The 6583-nt window shown below is 50.4% G+C and overlaps 1 pseudogene; it reads right to left on the bottom strand.

The window, feature by feature from the left end:
• Nucleotides 1-1308: 1308 nt before the first annotated feature.
• On the bottom strand, nucleotides 1309-6288 carry LOC116857218 (annotated as a pseudogene).
• Nucleotides 6289-6583: the final 295 nt, after the last annotated feature.

The raw sequence follows: 6583 nt of genomic DNA, 5'->3' as shown, positions 1-6583 counted from the left end.
CTTAATCCATATTACACATAGTCATTACAACATCCTCTTAAAATCTTCCTTAATCCATATTACACATAGTCATTACAACATCCTCTTAAAATCTTTTCTCATGTAAAGAGAAAAAAAATATATCTATCTATATTTATATATATATGGCTTCCCTGGTAGAAAACTGTATCTGTAAAACTGTAGACTTAGAGACTTATGGAAATACATTAGGGTATCCAAAAACTAAATATTTAAGCTTTGCATTATGAGAAAGATCTGTTACATGTTTAATAAAATAGCTTAATTCTTTTTTTTTTTTTTAAGATTTATTTATTTATTTGACAGAGAGAGAACTATCACAAGCAGTCAGAGAGGCAGGCAGAGAGAGAGAGGGAAGCAGGCTCCCCACTGAGCCGGGAGCCCGATGCGGGGCTCGATCCCAGGAACCTGAGATCATGACCTCAGCCGAAGGCAGATGCTTAGCCCACTGAGCCACCTAGGCACCCCAAAATAGCTTGATTCTTTTGGATTTTTTTTTAAGGCTTTCATGAACAGTTTGACAATTCTAGGTGATACAATGTTGATTATAAATTGTACTTCATTAGATAAGTTTGTATCACAAACTTAGATTATTTATGCTAATTGAACCCATTAAAGGATAGTTTACTTTTTGAGGCAGTGCAGAGCTCACTAAGAAAACTGAAATTAAGAAACATCATGGAGGCCAAAACTTTGGCAGAACTTAAGAAACTTGGGTATGAATTATGCTTGTGTAGATTGAAATGATTCTTTCCCAAACAAACAAAAATAAATATAGTCACTACAAAACAAGAAAGAAATTTTCATGACAGTTATAGTCCTTGGTTCTCCAACTGGTCATAGTTGGTATTTGTAACTCTTCTCTTAAACTACCCCTTTCCCTTTGCCCTCAGAAAGCATCTCATTTGATCATGGTTCTTTGCATGGTAGGGTAACTCAAACTTTCCTTCTTGGAGACACTGGGCCATTAGTAGCCCTGCCTGAGTTGGGTTGGTATAGTTTTGCACTGACCTCGATCACAGGGCATGGTAATGCTAAGAGATGCCCCTAGAGATCTCCTGTATTGCAGACATACTCTGCCTTACCTCCACTGCGGATGAGCAGTCCAATGTCCCCCAGGATTGGTCACCCAGCCAGCACTGTAACTCCCTTCTTTGCCTATCAATTCGGAAACACAAGGAGCCCAAAGTTGTCAGGTGGCAGTCTTGACTTCCCATTAAATGGAATTGTTGCATCTCTTGGTGGAAGCATTCCTCCCTTTGGATTCCTCTAGGCCAGCAGAGCTTACTGTTAGGGAACAGGAAGCAAATTTTTTGCTAGTGGATCACTAGGGCTAATGAGAGGTGCCACTCTCATACCTATCTTTTGATTCCTGGACCCATGCATCCCAGCTATGGGAGAAACAGGACCCTTTACTGGACAGTGATTCAGAACATAGAGAGCATCCTGCAGAACCTTGTCCCAGCCCTTGCAAGGGATTGCCACTGAGCTGGAACTGTAACTGCCTTCGGAAGGCCGTTCCATTGTTCTGTCAAGCCAGCCACTTCAGGATGGTAGGAATTCTGATAGTAGTTTTGGCAGAAGCAGGAAAGGGAAATATGTTTTCAATGTAAGTCTCTGTTCCAGTAAGAGCAAAATGCTGCCCCTTCCATGATGGAAGAGGTCCAGTGTGATCAGCCTGACACCAAACAGCAAATTGGCTGGTCACCGCGGGGAGTGGTGCCCTGTCATTTGTCTCTGGCAGGGTGGACACTCAGCACTGGCCATACTGAGCTTGGCCTTGGTGAGTGGAGGTCTGTGTTTCTGAGTCCACACAGAACTTCCTTCCCCTACCACCACGGGCACGTTGTTCATGAGCCCACTGGGCAATGTTCAGCATGTCTGGGAAAGAGGCTGACTGGCGTTCACAGAGTGGGTCATCCTACCCGCTTGATGATTGAAATCCTCGGCTGAGATCACCTTTTGCTGAGCATTTACCTGGAACACAGATATCTTAGTCTTTGTGCCCACTCAGAGAAGGCTATCCACATCCCTCTTCCTTAGATCTCCCGGTCACCAATTTTCCGGTCATGTTCCTTTCAAATCTCTGGCCACCCAGTCAAACCACCGGCCACAGTCCAGAAGTTGGCATCCACTTGTACCTCTGACCATTTCTCCTTTAAAGTGAACTGAACGACAAGGTTCATTGCTCGAAGTTCTGCCCACTGGAAGGACTTTCCTTTCCCGCTCTCTTTCAGGGATGTTCCAGAAAGGAGCTGTAGTGTTGCAGCTGTCTACTTTTGGGTAGTGCCTGACTATTGTGCAGGACAGTCTGGAAACCGGCCTGAAATTTCTCTTCCTCAGTCAGTTGATCACAGGGAACTTGCCATAAGGCCACAGGCACAGGCTGGGGGAGAGAAGGTGACGTGGCAGGAGTGAGGACTGTGGGTGTTTGGGCCACTTCCTCGTGGGACTTACTTGTGCCTTCGGTGCCAGCTCGAGCCCAGCATCATATATACCACGTGGATTTGATGATGGAATGCTGCTGTGCATGCCCAAATTTACGGCTTGTTGGTCAGACCACACCTCGTTCATGGTGAGTGGCTCAAGTTGCATGGTAACATGGTGGGCCATGGTTAAAGACTAAGTGTCTGTGAAGGCCCCGGAGTGAGTCAGAAGCTGTTTCTCAAAATGAGAGTAGTTATCCAGGGAGATGGCAGGGTGTTCCTCCAAAATAAAGGTCTGTGACGTTACTCACCTGTAGGGGCCCGACAAAGCCTCCGTCTGCTTCTCTGTTACCACTGGCACTTCAAGCCTCATGGAATCCTCTGGATACTCATTGAATCAGCTTGATTCTGGCCCAAGAGCCAGAGCAGCGTGCACGGCAGCCTGGACCTGTTGTAGAGCCTTCTCGTCTTCCAAGCTCCACTCAGAGCTAGCAACTTGGCCAACGGGCTTGAGGAGCCCACTCAGCTGAGGGGTATGGTGCTTTCCAAGCCCAAAGAGGACCATGTTGTACCTTTTTGGTTTTGCTCCTGTTGTTGTAGGAAAGGCTGAATACAGCTTCCCCTTCACCTAAGAAGGGATGCCCCACACCAGTGGATCTGTAGAAAACCCACTGAGACAGAAGGCCCCTAAACTCTTGGCAGTTTAATTTTTCACTGTCTGATACACAAATGTCTCTCCAATAAGTCTAGAGTTGTTACTTCCCCTCACTAGGTCTAGCCAGCATCATGTCATTGACGCACAGGACCAGCATGAAGTCTTGGGGAAGGGAAGGCAATCAAGGTCCCTGCTTGACTGAAATCTCCTGTTGGGCTGGAGAGTTGATACACCCCTGAGACAGAGCAATGAGGTGCATCGCCGATCTTGTCAGCTGGAAGCAAGCTGCTTTTGGTGGTCTTTACTCACACGTATGGAGAAAAAACACCAGATTAATAGTTGCATATACCAGGAGCTGGGAGACGTGTTAATTTGCTCAAACGATGAAACCACATCCGGCATGGCAGCCGCACTTGGCATCGCCACCTGGTTACATTTCTGAGAATCCACCATCATTGTCACAGAATCATCTGTGTTCTGCTCACACCACACAGGCAAGTTGATTGGGGGTGTGTTGGGAATTGCCACCCTGCCTCCTTCAGGTCCTTGATGGTGGCACTAATCTCTGCAGCCCCTCTGGCAATGCAGCATTGCTTGGGCTGACTCTTTTCCTAGACAGCGGCAGTTACAGCGATTTCCTCTTGGCCTTTTGGACTACAAGAGCCCTCACTGCAACAGGCCACAGAGCCAGTGTGGAGACGCTGCCCGTTGCTGAGTATGTCTGTCCTGATCATGCTTTCTAGAACTGAAGACATGACCACAGGATGGGTGAAGACACCTGCTGTGAGAGGGGTGTCTAAAATTCTGGCCACCTGACCTCCATAACCCCTACTGTGACTGGTGGAATCCAGCGGTGGTTTGGGCTCTCCAAAATTGTTGTTGGCTCAGAGCCAGTGTCCAGTCACTCCTGAAAGGGCCAATGACTCCTTTTCCTCAATGTAGGTTCACTCTGTTAAAAGGCCATATGTCCCTTTGGGGAAGGCTAGAAGAAGGATTACCAGGAGAGATTTTTAGCAGTGTTCCAGGTCTTTCCTCCTTCATTGGATGAGCTCTGCTTCTGTAGACTGACTCAAGTCTGGGAATTGATTGAAGGCCCGAGTCTCTCTGTTTTACCTTGAAAGCGAGTTAAGCTTTTGTTCACTTGCACTAGAACTTTTCTCTTTATCCGGATCAAGTAAGAATTTAGTAGACTTCCCATCTGTTTGACTTCTAGGAAGACCATGATCAACCCCCTGCCCCCTTACCTTTGGTGATTCATTGCCACCATTCAACCTGTCACCCTGGGATCAGTCATCCCCATTGCATTGAAGGGTCCCCATTCAGTAGTTGCAGTGTCCACTGTAATTCCTGACCCACAGAGAAGAGTGACCAAGGATGCTGGGTCACAAAGCTATTTACCGGAGTCATGGTGAAAGCTGTGTCCTCATGACCCTCCCAGAGGGTGACAGGTCTTATATGATAATTTCACTCCAGTTTTCCAATTTCCCTAAGCCTTTGGGTAGTTCCTTTACTGTGTCCCAAGACAAGTCTGGCCTTGCCACCTCTAGCATTTAGTGTAGGTCACCTCATGGTCCATGTTTCAGTCAACTAACTCAACAAACTCTGAGGGCCCTTTCTAATCTCTTGAACTAAACCACTGAATTCAGATCCTGGTTTAGTGGTTTCTTTTTCTTTCTTTCTTTTAAAAAATATTTTATTTATTTATATGACAGAGCGAGAGAGGGAACACAAGCAGGGGGAGTGGGAGAGGGAGAAGCAGGCTTCCCTCTGAGCAGGGGGCCAGATGCGGGGCTGGATCCCAGGACCCTGGGATCATGACCTGAGCCGAAGGCAGATGCTTAACGACTGAGCCACCCAGGCGCCCCAGTGGTTTCCGTATCATTAAATTCATTAAATTCAACTTTATGTTCCTTCCACTGTTTTCCCACATCCTTAATATCCATGCTCACATTCATTCTGTCCCCAAACACAATTACTTTCAAGCACATTTATGTGTTTGCACCCACAAGGGTCTTCTCTTTTGAAGCACCTCGGCCCTCTATTTGTAGCCAGATACTTCCCTTTCCTCCAGACAGGCTTACTGACACTTCTTTAAATACTCTCTTACCCCCCCCAATTCTGCAACACTTTTTACCGCAAAGCCCTGGTTCTCGGCATGTATATTGTTACTTGGTTTCTGTTCCCAGCTGACAGTAAGCTCCTTACGGACAAGAATCATTTCTGGCAGTTGCATTTCCAGGTGGGGGTGGGGAGGTGCTTCAGTAGCCTCCTTGACTGAACCAAACAGAAGGGGCGAAGGAGATCAGTCAGGGGGCCCAAGAGCTCCGCATGGACCACAGTCTGCCTCCTGGGCTGCCTGCCCAGCGTGGGGAGGGGCTCTGGGAGCGGTCCACTGCTGCCGGAAGCTTCAGAAAGTTGGATTCCGTTTCATTTTTGAGCAATTGCTCTGCGCATCTCTTTCCTGGTGTGGCCTGTCTTCTTCCCACCTTCTCCCCACCCTCTCATCACGCCCCCCCCGCCCGCCCCCCCCATCTCTTCCATCAACTCTCTGGTCACTTCCCTAATCACGCGTCTGGGAGGCGCCTCGCAGAACCCACCCCAGTGGGCTGCCAGTCTCTTTTCCTGTACACCCGTTCGCCCACCGCCACTTCCCCTCGCGGGTGCGCTCAGCAATGAGCCAGAGGGCGAACTGCAAACTTTCAGAGGTCCTGGAGGCAGGCTGTGCGCTGCCCTCCCCAGCCGCGCGCGGGCGTGTGTGTGTGTGTGTGTGTGTGTGTGTGTGTATACGCGCGCGCGCGCCTCTGAGTGTGTAAGGGGCCGAGGCTGGAAAGGAAACCGGCCGCCTCGCGGAGAAGGAAGGAGCCTCCCCCTTCCTCGTCGCCCCCCTCCCCACTTCCCGTCCAGCTCGCTGTCGCTTCCCCCCTCCGCGGGCCTCCGGGCGCACGGAGCCTGCCCACCGCAGAGGAGCTGGAGGAGCTGGGGCGCATGCTGGGCGGGGGACCCCAAGGCTCCCTGGCCGGTGGCGGCGGGGGCCACGGTGCAGGTAGGGGCGCTGACACGATAGCCCGCGGGGCCGGGGCTCGGGTGGCGGGTGGAGGAATCCAGGCGGGGAGGGCGCGCTCTGCACCTTGGAAATCGTGTAGGTCCGGGGTTGTGCCTCTGTTCCCATCCTGGGTTCAGTGCACCCATTTCGAGGCTAAGGAAACCGAGGCAGGGCGCGTGGCGTGCCGGGGTAAGGGAGGATTGGGTCTGGGGCTCCCAGGTCCCTCCTTTAGGACTGAGCCAGGATCCGGCAAGCGGCAGTTTCCCGAAACTGCGCTCGTCCGACCGGCCGCGCTCCGCGGGTCCTGGCGGCGGACGAAGGCGTCAAGGGCTTGGGCTTTGGCTGGGTGCGGGGACCCTCACACTCGCCTTGTCCTGAGGTTCAGCTGAAGCTCGGGCTCCACCCCACCAGCGACCTGGAGGGAGGAGGTTGGGGATGGGA

This window comes from Lontra canadensis, unplaced genomic scaffold, assembly GCF_010015895.1.
Source record: "Lontra canadensis isolate GAN:19392208 unplaced genomic scaffold, GSC_riverotter_1.0 scaffold120, whole genome shotgun sequence".
Lineage (NCBI taxonomy): Eukaryota > Metazoa > Chordata > Mammalia > Carnivora > Mustelidae > Lontra > Lontra canadensis.
This window is presented reverse-complemented; position numbering and strand designations above follow the sequence as displayed.